The sequence below is a fragment of the Acanthaster planci genome, linkage group LG01, assembly GCF_054643075.1.
Source record: "Acanthaster planci isolate LZ-2023a linkage group LG01, COTS_SCS, whole genome shotgun sequence".
NCBI classification, from domain to species: Eukaryota; Metazoa; Echinodermata; class Asteroidea; order Valvatida; family Acanthasteridae; genus Acanthaster; species Acanthaster planci.
The window spans coordinates 25,835,005-25,854,575 of NC_141777.1; the positions used below are offsets into that span (position 1 = coordinate 25,835,005).

Sequence of the window (19,571 nt, forward strand, 5' to 3'; positions counted from 1 at the left end):
CCCATACTGTACTTGAAAGCCAAGAATTGCTGTTACAAGTTATTAACAGTTTTGATAAGACCAGTATTTGACGATTGGATTCGTTTTGCACTTTCATTTAACTTGGTGGTTGTAAATTTGCATTTAGCATGAAGGTTCAAAGTGTAGTTCTGGTTATAAATTATTATCAAACTTTGTCCATTTTGGTACTTATCACTTTTGAGACAAGAATGTGTTCTGATAATATTAGAATTGGGTCACATGGTGATGGGAAAGTCGTGTCTTTTTATAAAAAGGTCTTGTTAAAAAAAAAGTGGCTCAGCGGAAATAGACAGTTGAGGATCTGTGCTTCCATAACCCATTTGCATCTGAGTAATGATGGATGAGTAGCAGAGGAGTCTTCTCGGGGGTCGTCAGACATACTTTGTTATACTGCCCTCGTGTGTCAACCAGCTAGCATATCTTTGGAATCCCGTCTCAGTCACATGATCCCATCATAATAACCACAAGCGTCAAGAATGACAGACGCTAATGCCGCTGAGCCAAGAAGTCACATGCATGATGGCAGACATTCTACATCCATCGCGCGTACCCACACACACATGCACATAGGCGGTAGTTAACCTGCCTCCATTTACCCTGACCCCCTCCCCAACCAAACTGCTCATTTTTAATACTGCCCTCTAGTGATAAAGAGCAGTGGGGTTCGGGGTCTTGGTCCGAGCCAAGCGTGTGGAATGAGATCCCACAATGCAATCAAGTTAGCCATGTAGCACACGGGTCTGACAGGCTAAACCATGGTAAGCTCAGTGCGGAAGGTCAATAGGTGACAGGGGCCCCTTTACCGAGTTACATTCCGCGCATTGGCCGCATACCGCCATGCAAGTCAGCCTGCTTTGGCTGGAGCAGTACTTGGCTTGTCATTGGGGCTTATCAGGGACTGGTCCAAGGAATCCCCCCCCAACAAGGAAAAAAATATCACAGCTAACAAATTACCACCTTTATCTATTTGAATAAGACGCACCACTGTAACAAGTCCAGGAAGAGTTGCTGGAATCATTAAACTCCCCCTCCCCCCTCGTGTTCAAGCTCCTCATAGTAGCATGCATGGTGTAACCGTGTCAATAACTCTGCGTAAATACCAAAGGCCAATGTCTCCGTCAGTGTTGGCTTGATTGGGCTGGCGGGATTGTCGTTCCGCACATCCTGTTTATTGTGTTAATACTTGCTTCTTGCACCGGCTGTGAAGCAGAGAAAGTGTGGCGCTAACAAACAAACAAATAGACAGGGATGGACAGTCTGAGGCCGGGAATTGAGGAAGGTCATGTCAGTGATGCCTGTGGCCCTGAATCGGATGTTCGAGATGGATTCTGTCTTTGAACAGCCTTCATAGACAGCACTTCTCGCAGTATGACAGCTATCCGGACGCCAAAGTAACAGTGATCACATTTTGTAGTCATGAAATTTTTTATCCAAGTTTCAAACAGCATATTTGGACTTTGAGGAACTCTAGCGCTAAATTTGATAAAAGTTATTGCTTTACTTTGAGGTATTTGGGGGGGTTGAGGGTAGGGATCAACCGATGATCGGATCGGACATTGAATTGGGCCGATGTTCAGCAACATCAGCAAAACATCAGATCGGCAAAATGTAACCTCTCTTGCCGATACGAGTGCCGATATTAAACTGAAGAAAGGAACAAACTCTCACACTCAGTTTTGGCAAACACAAATGGCATATTTTTATTTCAGCATGAATAAAACAGGGTTTTTTTCATTGGATGACATAAATGAACAGTTATGCCATGCTTAAACCGAAGTAAAGTATCCCCCAAAATTACATCCGCACAAGTGTCCGTGCCACAACAACTCAACGCACGGACCGCGGACCCAAGGAGTTGTTTTACCATTTCCATTGACCGCCATGAAAAGAGCCAGGGAACTAAACCGCGTGTGGCACCATGAGGTGTTGTGTGACCAGTCTGAAGGTAACCCACGATTTAGCCTTTACCAAAGGTGTGCGTGGCTGCCTGGACGGCACGCACCTTTGCCGTTGGCACAACGAAGACACCAATGTGAGTAGCAAAGCCATGAGCCGAGCATGGCACACTGGTGCCATATGTGCCTTGACTATAGGCTAGCCATGATTCAGCCCAAGGTGCTGTACGTCTATTCTGCATGTACGTGTACATGTACATGTACTCTACACGTACGTATACATGCACATGTATGCTCTGTGTGCGTTGGGTGTGAATACAACGGAGCACTATTGGTATCACGCAAGCGGCAATGTGATGTACACAATTCGTTCAACTCAGTGACAGTAAAGGCAAAAAACTAATCCTATTTCCGGTAATGTGTAAACCGACATTTTAAACTTTACGGGAGTAGACTGGTTTTGTGTTGTTATGAGCAGGCCTAGAGCCTACATCCTGTTAAGGTTGCGTTTTCAGTTATTGTGCGTAAAAACTTCGGATTGGACATCAGCCCTTGTTCCAAGTAAAACATCTGACATCAGATCGGCAGTTAAAACCTACATCAGTTCATTCGTAGTAGAGGGTATTTTCAGTTTAAATAATTCAGGAAAAGATCAGTTCTGACAAGCTTTTAATCCTTGAATTTTGATGAATGTACCCACACTGTACGCTTGGCTTACATGCTGTTGGTCTGCCGTAATAATTGCCCTAGGTGGTTTTTGCCCAAATGTCTGTATGTCCAGTGGTGAAAGCTTAGAGGAAATTCATTCATTTAACAAACAAAGTACATATTCATGCATGTTGGCCTACTTATTTTGACAGTACATAACAGTTATTATGTTTCATTCGTAACTTGGAATTACTTTGCCGGATCTCAACTGTCCTGATCAGTGCAAAATTTGCAACAGTACATTTTAATAACAGAGAAGGGAAAAAGACGAGGAAGAAAAAAACAACACCTGGTCGTCATAGTTCTTGGTTGTTGGATCCCCGGCGGCCCATTCACGCTCATGCACCTGTATTTGATAGCTGTCTCCCTCCGGCCACATCTGAGTAGTCCTGGGAAGGAGATTATCTCATGTTACCCAACTCAAACCTTGGGAAGAGTTAACTCATCACACAAGGCGTTAATCAGTTTACTAAAATACCAAAATATGATCTCCACTTCCCCAGTTTCCAATAACATTTTTTGGTGGGAGTCTCAGTCTTTTAATGTTATTTTTGCCTAACGCCGTCAAAGATTCTTTTTTTGCGATTAAAACTGAGGGGACTTTTGACGTGTCAGCTTTTTCACTCCGTTGTTATCACAGGGAACTTCCAGTGAACTGGGCATCGGGAGTTGATTTGTGCCGTGGATGGTTTGTGGCATTTTGATAGTTGTTGCGTGGGCTTAGGGAGACAGGGGGGCCGGCCGTGGGAGATGCCTGTGTATCTGTGCTGGGATTTGTTGGGGGAGGGGGGGTTGGTGTGTGCGTGCGAGACCGGGGAGGCATATCTAACATCAACAGAGGCTGCAGAGATAACCGGAGATAATGGTAATGTGAACCCCAAAGACCCTAATCTCATTGGAAATTTCAAACAATGGTGTGATAAGACAGGACCTTGCTTTGCCAGATGCAGTATCACCTTTGTATGGTTTTAGGAACTGGAAATAGGGACATGATGTGGAAAAACAATAAAGTCAAGGAACTTGATTCATTGTTAATCAAGTTTTACGAGATGATACGGGGAACCGATGTGTTGTGTACTAATAACATCACCTACATGTTTGCGTAAAATTTGTCATTTGTAACAGTTGTGGGACTTTTTTTGAGGGGGTTCATTTGTTTGATAATTTTCCTTCTCTGATTGTGAAAGAAATAAGCATACACTAACAACATACGTTCAAAAACTCTTGTTTGGTGGCATCGTCAGGCTTGGGGGAAAATCCAGCCCATGAAGTTTACATTCCACTCAAGTCATGAACCAACAGGAAAGCATCTCGGTGTTTAACCCCGTTACCTTGTACATTTACAAGGGGTTTTGTTTTGATACGTTGGGTCAGTGTATGACTTCATTTGTGCAGTTTACTCGGCATCACTCAAAGCCCTCGGCTAGAACTAGACTGGTCTCCATGCTTGAGTGGATGCTCAGTGATACCAAGAAAATTTCCCCCCCACCCAAAAAGGCCCCATTATATAACATTACCGGAGCACTAGATTCCAAAGACAAATTTCCCATTGTGTTTGTTATTTTGATCATGACAAAAAAGGACTTTTTTTCTATGTGTGTTTAATGCTTTGTACATGTATCTTCAGTCATAGAATGTACATGTACATTGTCCTTGATTGCCACCATATAATGGTGGACTGCACAGTGTCACTCATTTTGAGTTCATGTCTGCCTCATTTGCAGTAGACACTGTACAGAATGGCTGGTCTGAGCAACGATGGAAGCCCGCCTAAAACAAGGGGTTCTTTTTTTTTTCACCCATTGGGGCTGGCTCTCCTTACCTTTTGTTTCATCCTTGGCAGATTTAGCGTGGGAACCAGATCACACTTTGATGGGTGGCCCCTATTATTTCAAGGTTTGTTTGGGGTATGTGTTACACATGAGTTCCCCCGCTGTGTCTACAATGTGCCCTGCTGTCCCTGAAGAATTTAGGGAGGGGATCTTGACTGCCTGCCTCAAAACTCTCAATTCTGTGATTGTTCTGGAATGTGTTAGCACCAACTGAGCCATGCGAGCCCATTCAAAAATTGCTGACAAAAACTTCCTAGTCTGACAAAATTTTCTGTAGAAATTGTATTAACAGACAGTGTACATATGTAGTACTTGTGTGTACATATTCTTTCATTAATTAATAACTTGGAATGTTTTCTTGCAGCATATTTAAGTTGTTTATCAGAAATCAGGTACCTGTAAATTCTGTGTTTCTGCTTCAGTGGGAAACATCTCCTCCTCTCCCAAAAAAATCCTACAGTTTGTATTGCCTTGCTCAGGTCACTGGAACATTGTGGGTGCTTTTATGTCTAGGAGTGGATTTTCGGACAGGCTCAGCTTTTAGTTCTTGCCAGGCCCAGTTGATCTCCCAGTTCACAAGTCCTCTGAAAACTGAAATGTGCATGTGATGATATGAAAATCCAATGATAATTTGACAAACCTAAGATGTTAGCAGTGGGTTACTGGTCCATACCATGAAAAAATGTTCAGAATTACATAGACCCTTCATTGGGCAGGCTAATTTCCCCCAGAGGTGTAAGAAAGTGTGGAACTAGCTGTATTGTTTTCAAATGAGCAAGTTTTATTCGGTTTGAAGCAGCAAAGTTAGCCTCTGATTTTTTTTAATTTGGCAGGTTCAAGTGAATCTCTGAAAGAGGTGTTTAAATTGCCACAATTTTGCTCTGTTATGAGTCCCTGACTTTCGAGTGTCAGCCGAGTCCACCCAAATAGGGCCCATCCCAAGTTAGCTCTTTACTTTGCTCTGTATGTGTTTTGGTACATGTGCATGGTCTCTGAGGTTCTAAATTGGTACCTGATGGTCTGGGGTTTTTGTTGCGGAGACACGTGGGTCTCCAGCAGAACCAATTAAGGCACTGATACAAGCCCACTGCGATGGGGTTGCTGGGGCCGGCTGCCTGTTCTGCGGGTGGTAGCGCGTGCCACTCTGAAACCCCTCCTCCTTTATGGAGGTCAAAGGTCCATCAAGAAAGAGAGGCTATGCAGAGGGGTTATTTTTAGCTTACTGAATACTGGCAAAAGTGATTTGTTTGGCTTGGGATATGAATATGCTTCTCTGTGTTCTTTACGCCCGGGCAGGTTCGCGCACAATTTTAATGCACAACCCCTCCCCCCCTCCCCGGAAGTTAGAAAATGAAATTAAGAATGATTCAAATATAGTCTAACAAGTCTGTAATGGATAGCAGACATGATAAGGAGTGGTAAGAAAAGTTGGACCTGTATTCCACCTCCCACACTCTTCCTTTTATAAGGAACGTCCTGAGATCAATTTTTGGATCAGGATTTGGGGGGGGGGGTCGTCGTTGTGTCAACTTCACATCCCACCTACCTAAATCTTGTCTGTGCCATCATGAGATTAACTGGTGGTAAGTGTTGACATCTGTGCTGCTCGGCTACATGATAAATTTTCTTATTGCATGCTGGCCCTAAGCAGCCAACCAGTTCCCCCCAACCACTCAGCCAGCAAGGTAAAGCCAGAGGGTAGCAGGCCTGCACAGTGGACCAGCTTGTGTCTGGATATTGCTGGTCAGACCTGTCATTCCCCCCCCCCCCGATTTACAAGCAACTCCAAATAGGGTGCTTGGCCGGAAATGACCATCAATTGGAAGCTACTAAAGGAATCCTTTTTGTGACTACAACAGACATGTTGAAGCAGATCTCGGGATCCTCCATTCTTAATGGTTTGAATTAATTTGGCTTTTAATTTATTATGTTATTAGTACTATTTATCACATTTATTAAACCTTTTTTTCTTCTTTTTATTCATGGAGGCTGGCTGGAAATGGCCACTAATTAGAAGAGTTGGTAAAGGGACCCTCCTTGTGCCACAACAGACACGTTTAGGCAGATCTCAGGATCCAACATCGTGAATGGTCTGAATTCATTTCACTTTAAATTATTTGATTTAAACCTTTTTTAACCTATTTTTTTTATTGAAGAAAGGGGCTGGATTCTGAATCTCTCAGTTGGAATCAGTTGTGCTCCTGTGGGTGTATATGTTTGTGAAATACTGAGTGGAGATACTTTGCATTCATTGTCTCAGTTAGGATACCTTTTTCACCCGCTGTGGACAAATCACTGACGGCAAAGTAAATGTGCAGTCAACGAAGCATTGCCATCAACATAGATCACCAGTCTGTCAGAGGCACAGGAAGTGCGGAATGCCTTCACGGGTTAGGATTTAACTATTTAGAATTGATTCTTTGAAAAAAAAAAATCTTCTGATTGGCAGACATTCGACCCATCTGTTCACACCGATCTGTTCCTGGAAGTGTTTGTTTTACGTACTCTAATGAGGAGCGGAAGTTAGAAATGCCTTTGGCCCTCCGGTGTTTATTTGTAGTTTCCATCTATGAAAGACAAAACATTTTCCAGTGCTTTCCCCTTTCTTCTGTTAATACGTTTGCTGTCTGCTCACCGCACCATGCCGTACTGCCATACCCAGTTGTGTGTAAAGTATACCTTTCTTGCTCTCTCTCTTACAATTTTGTTTGATTTCGAACATGATAATGTAGGAGACAGTATCAGGGGATAGACAGGTCATAGTCACCCTGCACTCCCTGTTCAGGGTCAGTTGTTGAAATAAATGCATGTAAGACCACTACACCTCTCAAAGTCGTTCTCTATTTTTGCTGCCAAATTTGATTTTTTTGAAGACACTATGCAAGTAAGCATACCTTCGCTAAGAGTAGCTTTGGTAGTGTCTTGAAGAATTGAAAGTCACAGCATGAAAAGTTGACAGAGTGATTTCAGTATCAGAGTGCTTCCCCACTCTTTCACTGTTTTGTTGTCAACGGAACTTTAAACCACAAAGTTCTTGGATTGATAGGGTATGAATTTTGCTGATCAAGTATCCAATCAGATGCCAGAATCTGTGGGCTGTCATACATCTGGTCATACTGGAGATTACGAAAGTAACATACAGCAGTTTAGACCATTTAAGCCGATGAAACCACATCAACCTGTATCAGAAACAAAGACGTAACATATGAATTTTGAATTCCCTCCCAGTTTCACTTCCTGACACCATCCATTTTATTTGGAGATAATTTGCCACAAAGGTCGTAACCGATGCAACATTCAGCAAGGTCAGATGCTGATTATGGTATCTCATCTGACCATCTTGCCCTCTGCCATGCCTCTCAGCTACTGCATACATGAAGTTAATCCAATGTAGTCAAGAACAGGCTGACCTTTCAAAATAGCCGTTGCACGTCCTATGAAGAGCCCCGCATCAGTACTAATAAAAATTGGCTTTTTTTTCCACTGGAGGTTCGTGCGTGAATATGCAGACCCCAAAACGTGGCTGGAAAATATTACCCGCATTGCTTCATTTTCTTTCTGGGTCTCCCCCCCCCTTTTTTCGCCCCATCATTTTTGGGGATAGCAACTCATGGTCTGATGTTATTCAAGTGTTGGAAATATAAGATTTTTCTTAGGATAGTTTTATTTTTATATTGGTAATTCCAAAAATCAGGGGTCGATTTTTTTTGTTTCGCATCCCTGTCACATCTGACATATGATTTTGCAAGTTCAGGACACATTTTCTTTTCCCAAGAGAGATGAATTAATGCAAATTACTTGCCAAACAAATAGTAATCGTTTGAAAACCATTCTGGTGATATTTCCATGTCAAACAACAAAGGTCAGATGTAACAGGGACACCAAAATGTCACACTTTTGGACCCCTAATTTCTGGAATTACCCATATGACTGTTCCGCAACAGCATCGTGGATTAAGGCAGAGAGACAGAATAATTTATAGAGACCTTTTGATCCTGGCAGCATCATTCAGTGAATGAGAATAAATTGTCTGAACTGTCAGAACTGTACAATGCTTTGTCGTGACTTTCCTTCCACGGTGTAAATCAGAAGATTTGGGGGGGGGGATTATTCCTGATGAGGTAGTCTGGGGCAGTTTAAGGGTGTACCTTCAATATGTGGCAACAGGGTACCTTTTTTAGAATCTTGATGGCGAATCATCTTTTTGCGACATTCGAGGTACTTCTCCTGCTCAAGAGGAATTTTTTGAAATCTCTCTGAAAAGTTGTGAATCTGGAAAAGCAAGCATGTGCCTTAACATTGAATTTTTTCAGTTTGTATTGGAAGAAGGAAATGCTACATTGTACAAAAGATTTTCAAGTTTATTTGGAACCAGAATTTTCCTAAGAATGGCATTTGGATCAGTTTTGTCCTTGAAAAGAAACTTCCTCTTTCTGAGTGGCAGTGTGTCAGATGTTAAGTTAGTTGTGTCAGTTCTTTCCTATAAGTCCATTTACTTGTACTAGGTACCACAGAGGGCTGTGGGGAGGGATAGGGAAAGAGTGTGGGAACAGAAGTGAGATTTTTTTGTTAATTTTGTTTATTTTAATGTTGCAGATTTTCCTGTTATGATAAGGTAATGAGCACAGCCTTCCGAGCCAGGGACTTCTCGTTGTATGATTGTCATTAATTTGATGATGTTTGCTTGCCTAAATATTGATTTGGACAAAAATTCTTTCGAGCCGAGTCACAAATCATTGTCTGGTCTCACCCATGTTCTTTCTTTCCCCCTTCTTTTCTGACGTACCATCCCTGACGAAGCGCAGACCCCTCCAATTTTGGCCTAATTTCCTCCGTGCTAACCGCTAATAATGTAAACTTCGTAGATCACCAAACCCTAAATAGCCCAAGGGTCGGCATAAATTCAGCCCGCGGCTTGTTTCGGCCTGGGCAGATGATGACACATATTACCACTTTGCATCTTGTTGTCTTTGGGTTTTTCCTCTCTCTCTCTTTCTGTCCTCCTGCAAGAGATAATATTTAGAGAGGAAACCCAGCATCCAGATTTACTAAATGCTCAGCATTCTGGCAGCTCTTGAATTTACTGATCCTCGCTGGATCTTTTTCTTTCTTTCTTTTTTTCTGTCTTCTTTTCTCACAAGCTGTAAATCTGGTGGTGCCAACCGGCCTGGTTTTGTGGGAGCCTCCATCTAGTAAGGAGGAGGATAGGGAGTTTGTTTGACAGTAGGGGTAGTAAAGACCGGATGGGTTTTCCGAATAATCATAAATTGTCACCAGCTGGAGATACTGCACAGGTTCAGCGCTTCCTGTCTGGCCAGGTGGATAGAGTATGTCGGTGTTACCTTCTTGGGGCTAGAGGGGGGCTGAAGATTTCTTTGCACCATTTGTGAAGAAAGGTTTAGCATTCAGTTACAGATAAAAACAGCTTTGTCAATGAAATCAATCACCAAAGAGGTGACCACTGGCTTTTTAATTCAGTCTCGACAGATTTCATTGTTGGACATACTTCTTGCTGTAATTTTCATAATACAGTTGCATTTGCTTCATTGTTTGTGGTCACTTGGATTAGAATGTTTAACTGTAAAATTTTTTTACCTTATTGGGTCAGCTGACCCCAATGACAGGTCACTTGACCCAGAACCCATCAAGATCACTTTACACCCTGTTAGCTTGGAGTTCCCATAGTCCAGTTGTTTATTTATTCCCAAGGTGAAATGCAGATCAGTGGTGGACATAGTGGCAATGCCCATCTGGTCTGCCCTATATGCTGCTTTGTCCAAGCTCCTGCAAAGATACCGTCCTCTGGGTGCAGTGCACTGATTTTCAAGTGATAAGTTCTGCTGAGCTCATTAACCTGAAAAGCCCCCTCCCCACACACACACAGAGTTTCTCTGGAAAAAGGAGATCCTTTGGTGGAAGTATTGATGGGCTGGTGTAAATATAGGCCAGGATCAACTCCTTGATTTTGGGGCTCCATCCTAGGGATAGAGTTGAATTAGGCTTTGAGTCAATTAGAATAATTGATTATTCAAATGTTCAACCTTCAATTTGATGGAATATACTGTCGTTCTGGCCAGTAGATTGTTGATGAACAAACCATATACAAAATCAATCACAATAACGCACACAATTGTACATAATAATTACTATGATGACTTCTCACTTTGGACTATCTCCAGCCACAATTTAGCAAAGATTATTGTTGCACTAAAAAATGTTTCTGACACCACAATTTGTGGTTGCCAAGAGACTACTTACAATTTCGTCTGATGCAGCCATCTTCCTCTTCGGACCTCCAGTCATTCAATTTCAAGTTGAAATATTGTCATGAAGGTTTTGTCATTTTTCTTTCAACAAAGTTTGCATCAATACATCATTATCAAAGTCCAAAGAACACTTTCTTGGCACATTCATATTTTGTTGTTAAAAAGCTATTTCCATATTCTAGGATGGATTCTACTGTATATTGACTGTTGGGCATATCAGCTGCCTTCAAGTGTCTGGAATCTGCTTGAAACAAGCCTCCATAATGGGATTTTCCTCATTTAAATAAGGGAATTCTCCCCTGTGTTATTCATGAAGTTTGCATTGGAATGTTGGGAATTATCACTTTTCAGGGGTGTGAGAATTCAGCCTTTTAGCTAATTTCAGTCCATTTTGGCTTGTTAATTCCAATAGTACTAGTGATTCGTGCCCCCAGCTTCTTAATAAGCTGATTTCAACCTTTTTTCCTGTAATCATCTTGATTTGTATTTTTTTAGCATACAATGGACATTTTTGACTCTTCAAAATTTGAGCTTTGTAATTATCGTGAGTAGGTTTTTCTTGAGGTAGAATAGACATAAGATCAATGATGATTGAATGGATTTCAAATGAAAGCATGACTGTACTTGTACTTTTGTCAGGCCACTCAACTGTAAAATTTAAGAATAAACGTGCCTGGCATTACACTAGGTCTGTGTGCTTTAGAGTATAGTTGGGGCACAAGGTCTCTATTGGACCATCTGTGTTGAAGAAGTTCAAGAGACTTTGCAGCAAGGGCATTAAATTTCTGAAAGGGAAAGTGGAGGAAAGGGCAGGAGTACCACTCATGGGCTTTTGATGTGGCAAGGAGTCAGGAGTTTGGGGTGGGGAAAATAGTAGCTGTTACAAAGAGGAGAGAGGTGACCACGCGTGAAACTTTGGGAGGGCGAGTGGTGTGATCGTACCCATGAACTGTGGTGAACACTTGTCAGGAATTGCTCAGGGAGGGTTCCGGACAGTTTCTTGGCTTAATTCTCAAAGTCAGTTTGGAATGATTCTAAAACAGCTATTTGCTTACCAGCCAAAATCACAGCTTTGAATTGTGTTTGTTAATAATTCCTTGATTAGGTAAGGTCTCCAAGGGAAAAATGTGGTGCCTTGCAGGCTACACTGTAATTTCTCTTTTCCTTGTTCATTGTTTTGTCTCCATCCCTTGCCGCCAAGACTGCTTTTTCTCTGAGCTCCTTTTCCCCTCTCTTCAACTGGACATGTCATGTCAATTCTAATTTCCTTATTGAGGAAGTCAGTGTTCTTTCTTGACAATGGCGAGTCACCAATTACCCAAATGTTTATCAGGAAGAGCAGGAGTTGCTTTCACCAAGATCAATGTTTTATCTCCCCTCCATTGCACCTTTTAGATTTGGACTTGTTAGTGTTTATTTTCTATTGGATCAAGGTTCCCTATTTCTTAAAAAATACTACTAACTTAGGTAGCAGGTTATCCGGAGCCAATGTCAGCTCCCCACTTAGCCCAAGAATGTCGCATCGTAGGATTTCCATGGTGAAGTCTTGATTTGATTGCATTTAAATGGGGATTTTTGGTTTTTCTTTGATGCCAACTTTCTTTGCAGAGTGCCGGGAATGTTCTTGTCAGCCAGTGTTTCAGAGTGAGACACCAGTGGCTCTGTGGTAGCGGACATTTGGAGCATAAATGGACGGGGTGGTGAAATCTTGCTCCATCCACCTTTGGCCAGCGTCAGTACTCACCACCGCCACCATTATCACCATGATAATCATCATTGTCGTCATCAGCGTCTTCATCACCAGGCCTTTGTAACGGATCCACCTGCAGTCCTGCAAGGCTATCTAACGCAGCAACCAGAGACAGAGATAAATCAGACACGCAGCTGCATAGTGATCATCTTGAGTACATTGCATCACTGAGTATCTCCCACTGAAAACAGAAAACTGGCTACATGTAGGTCACAGATGACTGGTAACAAAAAGCTGGAAAACTCAGCTACTGTCCACCCCCCCTATCACCCGAGTTTTGTAGGTGAGAGGGTTGCAAGGTTTGATCCTCAAAGTCTTCTCTTTTTTCATCCCCAAAACTTCACGCTCGATTTCACTCCCAATTCTAAGGCATGGCATTATTTTGAAGACTCACAAGATCCTGCATATTGAAGTGAGCCACAAGCCACCCAAAATGGTATCAGTTGGAGGCCAGAAACGATGCCTTGAGCCCTTCAGATTTGAAGAAAGTTTCTGCCACAATCACACCCTTGTTAAAATAGATTTGTAGAAGTGTAGGCCAGTAACACGGATAAGGAAACCTGTGCTCCTAATGAATTTGTGATGAAAAATTTCCTCTTTCCATTCCAACTCATTTTTGCAGTGCCAGGATCCAGTTTTACTGTGGAGTGTATATAGCCAAACTGAAAACTTCAATCTGCCCAGAACCACTCACACAATTTGTGCTGTTGTTCATTTTTGTTTCCTTGAAGTGAAACCTGTCTGCCTTCAGCGAATTCATGCGCTCCATTGCGCCCATTAAGTTTTGCAAACAAATGTTGTGTTGTTGTAGCGTAAAATGACACTCGGGCCCACAAAATCAACTTTAATATTGGTGTCATTTGAACTTGGAGTAATCTCTCTTTCCCAGCTAAAAACCGCGGGCTGTTTGGCCATTTCGTGCAGAACCATTCCCTTGGCAATGCCACCCACACACCACTGGAATACCAGTTACCGGCTCTTGTTACTTTTGAGACTGGAATCCAGTACTACAACGTTTCTCAGACCACACTTGTGTTACTGTGGGTGTGTGGTTTAAGAGGTGATGATGACCACTTTGCATGAATGGTTTGAATGTGACCACAGACTTCAAAAAGCATTTTAGACAAAGGTCACTGCCACTCATCAGAACGGCTACATTATTAATCAGTTAATCAATCACAGTGTTTTTTTCCTGTAAGGCAGTTGGTCTAGTCGGGTACCTAAGTGTGATTTTTTTAATAGGTTTAAACATGGGCACATCTTTGGAACCAGACTGAATAACGAAAGTCACTCTAATCTGAAATGAAAAGAATGATTTTTTTCCGGAATATTTGATTTGTAAGTAATTTCTTTCAACAGGAAATGTTGTTCCTCTCGTTCAACAAAGGTAGGGACAGTGATGCCATGTGCTAGCTGGTACTATCTTCCATTCCGCTCAGCTTATTAATGTCTGTTACTTCCTGGCCACATATTTTCTCAATCAATTTTGTTTCCTGTCTTCCATTTAGCCATGGAAATTCTAACAGTCTTATCTCCAGGTGACAAATCCCCAACACTTACAGCAAATCTCTTCCCGAATCACCCCAACCAGTTTCCCAGAATCTGGGTTGATTGACACGCTGTTTGTGCCTTAAGCATCCCTAATATCTTGTGTGCACTACATGCGCTAGTAATCATCCTGCGATTGTTTCTCTAACCCAGATGTTTTTTTTAAGGTCGTTATATGAAAAGGTGCTCCCTTGCTTGGTGATATGATCCACTTGGTCACTGCACAATGGTTTGAGCTTATGCTGCTTAGGTAAAGACAGAAAAGCTCCTCAGCTTGGACGAGTTTAGGAGTTGCACTTGTTGTGGACCGCTAAATTCACATTGTGTTTGTTGTTGGTAAATAATTCCTTGGTGGGGTCTTTTTCCATCATCCATCCACTTTGAGAAGCGGTGCTTGACCCTGTCATTAAGCATGCTATATCAGAGCCAGCAACGGGTACCAGACCCAGCTTGGATCCAGCCCGTTGATTTGCAGCCCTCGCGGAAAAAGAAAATCTTAGTCCCTGCACCATCGTGAAAAGATCAAAGGGTTGAACAACTCTCTGAACTCTGCGCAACCTTCCTGGCCGTCGTTTGAAGTTGGGATGGTCTGCCGACAAAAAACTGTTTCACCGATTAGTAATGGTCAGAGGTGTTGGTTGGGTCCCAGACATTGGCACAGCTGGCTCCGCGGAGAAAGATCAAATTTGAACTAGCCCCCAGAATGGATATTAGATGGACTTCAGTCTGTCTGCCAGACAGGCATCTCTTGTCAGTGTTCAAGGAAATGATTTGTGGTGCCCAGATGTCATGAGCTTGGTGTAATGTCATCACATATATCAATAAAGTGAATGGCATTTCTTATTTCTAAAGTGAATCGATGGAAGATGAATTACGCCTACATCCAGTGATTTTGAAAGTTTAACTTTTGAGAGAAAGAAGTGATTGACTTCTCCCCCTTTTTTTTAATGTGACTATTCATTGTTCAGCACTGTTGAAACTTTGTACAAAGTAACATTGTCATGATAAATAGGTAACTAGTGCCTCCGTTTGACTGACAGAAGATATATTAATTTAATAAATACGGAGGTCTGTTTGTTTGTTTTTCTGATTTGTTTTAGGGGTTTTTTTTACGTTGTGCAGATGACAGTTACAAAAGTGAGAATTCAAATACGCTTTCTTCCTCACTTTTCTTTTGATATGCTCTACCCCTGTTGCTTGGCTTTGAGTTAGAAAATGACATACATGATTTCAGATGTATTTTTTCTTTGCTTTCGGTTGGCTCTTGCATGTACATGTAGTTTGAAGATTTCATTCACGCTAAATATTTTTTGTTTACTGCTTGCGTATGTCATCTGGGGCTGGGTGCTGTCTCACTCTTCAGAAAACGCCACCGTTGTGGTGATTTCCTCCCGAGTTCATCAGTAGTTGAACAAGGAACCCTCCCCCATATCTTTTTACGAGCTATGCCTGTAAGTCACCGGGCAAAATATTCGGACACACTGAAAGATGAGGAATGTTGCAAGCACATTGGGCATGTTTGGAGACAGTGGTGCCCAGAAATTTTTCGGAAGGTCTAGTTATTTTAACAGCTGCAATCCCAGGCCCTAGTTTCTGTTGTTGAGGATGTCCCAGTTGGGAATGCCATTTTCTGACGATGAGATTTGGAGGTTAAAATGTAGAAGCTGTAACAAATTAAAATGCATTATTTTTTTATATTCAGTGAAATGTTCAAATACTGCACCGATAAAGGCGATTCGCAATGGTGGGCCTCCAAAAGATCGCAACGCGTTGACAAATTATAGTACACGAAATCTGTCGACCCTTTCCAAACACGCATTGGGTCGACAGGTTTCGCGCACTGTGATTGGTCAATGCATTGCAAACTCTTGGAGGCGCACTATTGTGAATCGCACTAATTAATCACAGTCATACCTCAGATGCTGTCAGACGTGAGAAGTTTCTACTTTACTTAGCCAGGAACAAGGAAAATCACAGAGTAAATGTGGGTGATGTAATTTATCCTGAGAAATATTCAAGAAGACAAAAAATCACAAAATGTTGTAAACTGAATAGTATCCAATGCTTTGTGGCAACATGATTTGTTCACATACTTGTATTTCCAACATAAGGTCATTAACGTGTAATGTACACACATCATAGCCAGAACAGAACTGCAGAATGTTAGATTTATGTACATGTACATGTATACCGATTCAAATGATGAATTAAAAGTCTGATACCGATTTCAACCCAAGAGCTGGTCTCATTCATTTTGGTAGTGTCCTTAGTCATCTTTCCTTGTCATCTCAGTGCCAGTGTCCTGCAAACTTGTTACAAATGATACAAACCATTCTTTGCTTCGGAAATATAAAATTTCTTTTAAAAAATATGTTTGGTCCCAAAACTCACTGGCGTTAACTCCTCAAAAGTAGTTCAATCTCCTCCCTCTCCAGATCAAATCGATTGTTCTCAATGTTTGATCAAAGTGCCATTGCATATTCTAATTACATCTATCATCTAGACTTTTAAAAATGAATGGCTCTGCTACAAGAGGAATTTAGCTTCCTAAATTGCACAAGTTGTGCAACTGAATTCCTTTTAAGAGGTACTATTTCATGGTTGCTATTTCCTGTGCCACTGGACAGGAACGTTTGGTTGCAGAAGAAGAACTCGTTTGCATCAGAACATAACACAGTTTCACAACTGATTCTGTTTGATATATTGCCTCATTTGTGGGACATGTGATGCTGAGCAGTCTAGAACGATTTCCTGATTTAAATTGCATCACCTCAAACAAGACACAATTCTTTTCAATAAATGACCAGCCTAACGTATAGCATTTCAAAATGGCACTTACTCTGGAGAATGGATATGGTATGTGCGAACACTTTCGATAATGGTTTGCTTGAAATACAGACCCTGATGTACATGTAAACATTCTCAAGTAAATCCCATCCTCTACTTGACAGTAACCTCAGTCCATCAAGTGAGCCAACTATTTTACATTTTCAGAATTCAGTTTGATTAATTGTGTGTTAACTTGCTCTGAAGAGGCATTTCAAAATGAGTCATTCACAGAGAATTATCATTCAACCTGAATTTAAATGAAAATCAAGTAAGACGAGGCAACCATGTGTGCTTAACAAGACAGTGATGAGATCTCTACACTTGTTCCTAGGAGTTTGAAGTTCATTTCTTTCCCAGGTAAGCCTGTGACTCGTTATGTACATCACAGGCAGGGTGAGTGAACTTGGAGTTGCTTTAATGAAACAGCAGTGAGTGAAGAGCCAGAAATTGCTTTGACAGAGTGACCATTTCTTGTCTCTCAGTGCATTTTGAGCTACGGGTTTCCGCTCCAATGCTATTGCTTCAACACCTCAATCACTTGTTAAAATAACAGGTGTGCTATAATTATACTAATGAGTTATCTCAATTTCTACTTTTTTTTCTTATTGGTTGCCGGCATGATTAAAGTAGGCTTGATAGCTGGGATCAGGTGTTAATCAACTTTTAATGGTCATTTTAGGGATTTTTTCCCCACAAACTGAAATGGTTCTTGAAGGCTGGTTTCAGTATCTGTCCATTTCACAATTCACCTGAAATTGCCCATTGTGCCAAAGTCACAAACCTTTCTAAAGGTACGCATACCAATTGACACTTGAAGTAGGTTTTCCCAGGTTTCAATTCTATTGTACTCAGACAAATGATCTTTGTATTCAAATTTCGGGGAAAAAAATTGCCAGAAATATAATAACATTTGGCACCTGGTTAAGCACTATTGTAGCTTCACAAGTTTTGCCCTTTTTGGAGCATTTTAGAAACTAAGATCATCGTCCACACACACATTTCCTGAAAAGCACATCTCCAAGTAGCTTTAATTGTCCATACAAATGGTAAGGCATGTCTTTATGCCTAATACATGTACCAAATAATGGCCAGAAGTGGCCCTAATGGAAGGGCAACTCACAATGGAATGTCATCTTGTGGTTCATTACTCTGAGCACTCCATTGCAGTTTTTTCATCGCTGCAGTAGGCGATGATAATAGGCAGCATGCATGTAATCATGAAAGCTAGTGTGTGGGAGATCTGCATGGGAACATTCGGCACAACCACTTTTCATCTCAATGTGCACATCCAATTTTTATCTCGGTGTACACGATTTTCATCACAATGGGCACAACCGATTTTCAGCTGTATTGCACACAACCGATTTTCATCTCAATGTGCACATCCAAATTTTATCTTAGTGTGCATACATTTTTCATGTCAGTGCAATGTGCACATATACTTTCCATCACAAAGGGATATCCAATTTTCAGCTGAATATACACAGCCAATTTTCAACTAAATGTGCACAAGCTCCTATTATGTTCATGTTAAGACTACTGTTGTACGTGTAGATCTGCACCTAATTGTTTAAGAACTTACAACACTCACATCCCCTGCAGTTGCTCTCTTCGTTCCCTTTTCAAAACTAATTGCAAGAGAATGTGTTTCAACAACACAGTTTCCCTTTGAAATCATCAAAGCTGACACATCACATTAGTTAGCACTGCTTCGTTGTAACATACGCCTCAACGCAATAGCCTGTGGCAAACAGCAATTTATTTTTGACTGGCCTTATCAAAATATGATATTCAGTGACATGATATATGAGATATGGTGCCCCAAATGCTGTGTGTCGTGTGCCAGGCACACGCAGTCTCCCCGTGCCTGCGCTTGCCAACACCACCCCCACTAGGCTGGTAAGATGGCCCATGTTCCAATGCAGTCCTTTTCTGGGGAAAAAAAAATGTAGAGAAATATGCCACATGCTCATAAAAGGAGTCGTGAAAATGATGGCAGACCTCTGTTGTGCAATTTTTCTGAATAATATAGGCATTTGTTGGCCTTTCCTACCATGCTCAACCTGCACACCCTGGGCTTGATGGAGTGTAGACGGAAAATGAGTGTAGTTAAACAGTAATTAACCAAATCTGGCTGATCAGAATTCTGCACGTTGTGAACGGACAGTTGAAGTTCTTCAGCTGTTTCTAATGAAGTTTAGTTTGTTATCCACCAATCCCAACTACAAAAGTTTTATGTTCATCAAATTAAATCGGCACAGTAATAAATCAGTATAACATGTCATGCCTCAGAAAACTGTGTAGACGTATTTGGGATTAGTTTAAAAATTGGGGTTTGTGTGTATGTATTACTTTTGGAATTTTCGTGAGATAGAATTCCAAGCTTAACTAGTATACAGTTAAGGGCAACCATAAGCATGGAACTGCCTGCTTAGCATATACCAGAGATGCAGGGACTGGTGAGCACAGGTCACTCCTGGTTTTCATGCAGACACATTTACTACGAGTGCCCTTGACCAGACCTTCAACCGCTTTGCTTTCCACCCTCCCCCCCCTTTCTCTCTCTGTCAGTCACAGTGATCCCCTCTCAACAGCATACTGGTACCTTATCACGCACATGCAAGCTAGCCTATCAAAAGTGCTAATGAAGCAGGTTACCAGGTTGAAAAAAAAACCAAGTAGGCACAGTGAATAATTCATCACAATTATCTTTCCTGATTGT

The 19,571-nt window shown here is 41.6% G+C and overlaps 2 protein-coding genes across 3 annotated transcripts in view; both read left to right on the plus strand.

Annotated features, from left to right (window-relative positions):
- Positions 1-16,251, plus strand: part of ino80 (INO80 complex ATPase subunit) — a 213,158-nt gene extending 196,907 nt beyond the window's left edge. For both annotated transcript variants that reach the window (XM_087141547.1, XM_087141554.1), the window contains one exon: positions 12,331-16,251. The gene's annotated coding sequence lies outside the window, so the exon portion shown is untranslated. The remainder of the gene's footprint in view (positions 1-12,330) is intronic.
- LOC147800600 (chromatin-remodeling ATPase INO80-like) overlaps positions 1-19,571 on the plus strand; it is a 119,163-nt gene that overhangs the window by 79,062 nt on the left and 20,530 nt on the right. The gene's annotated exons all lie outside the window — the stretch shown is intronic.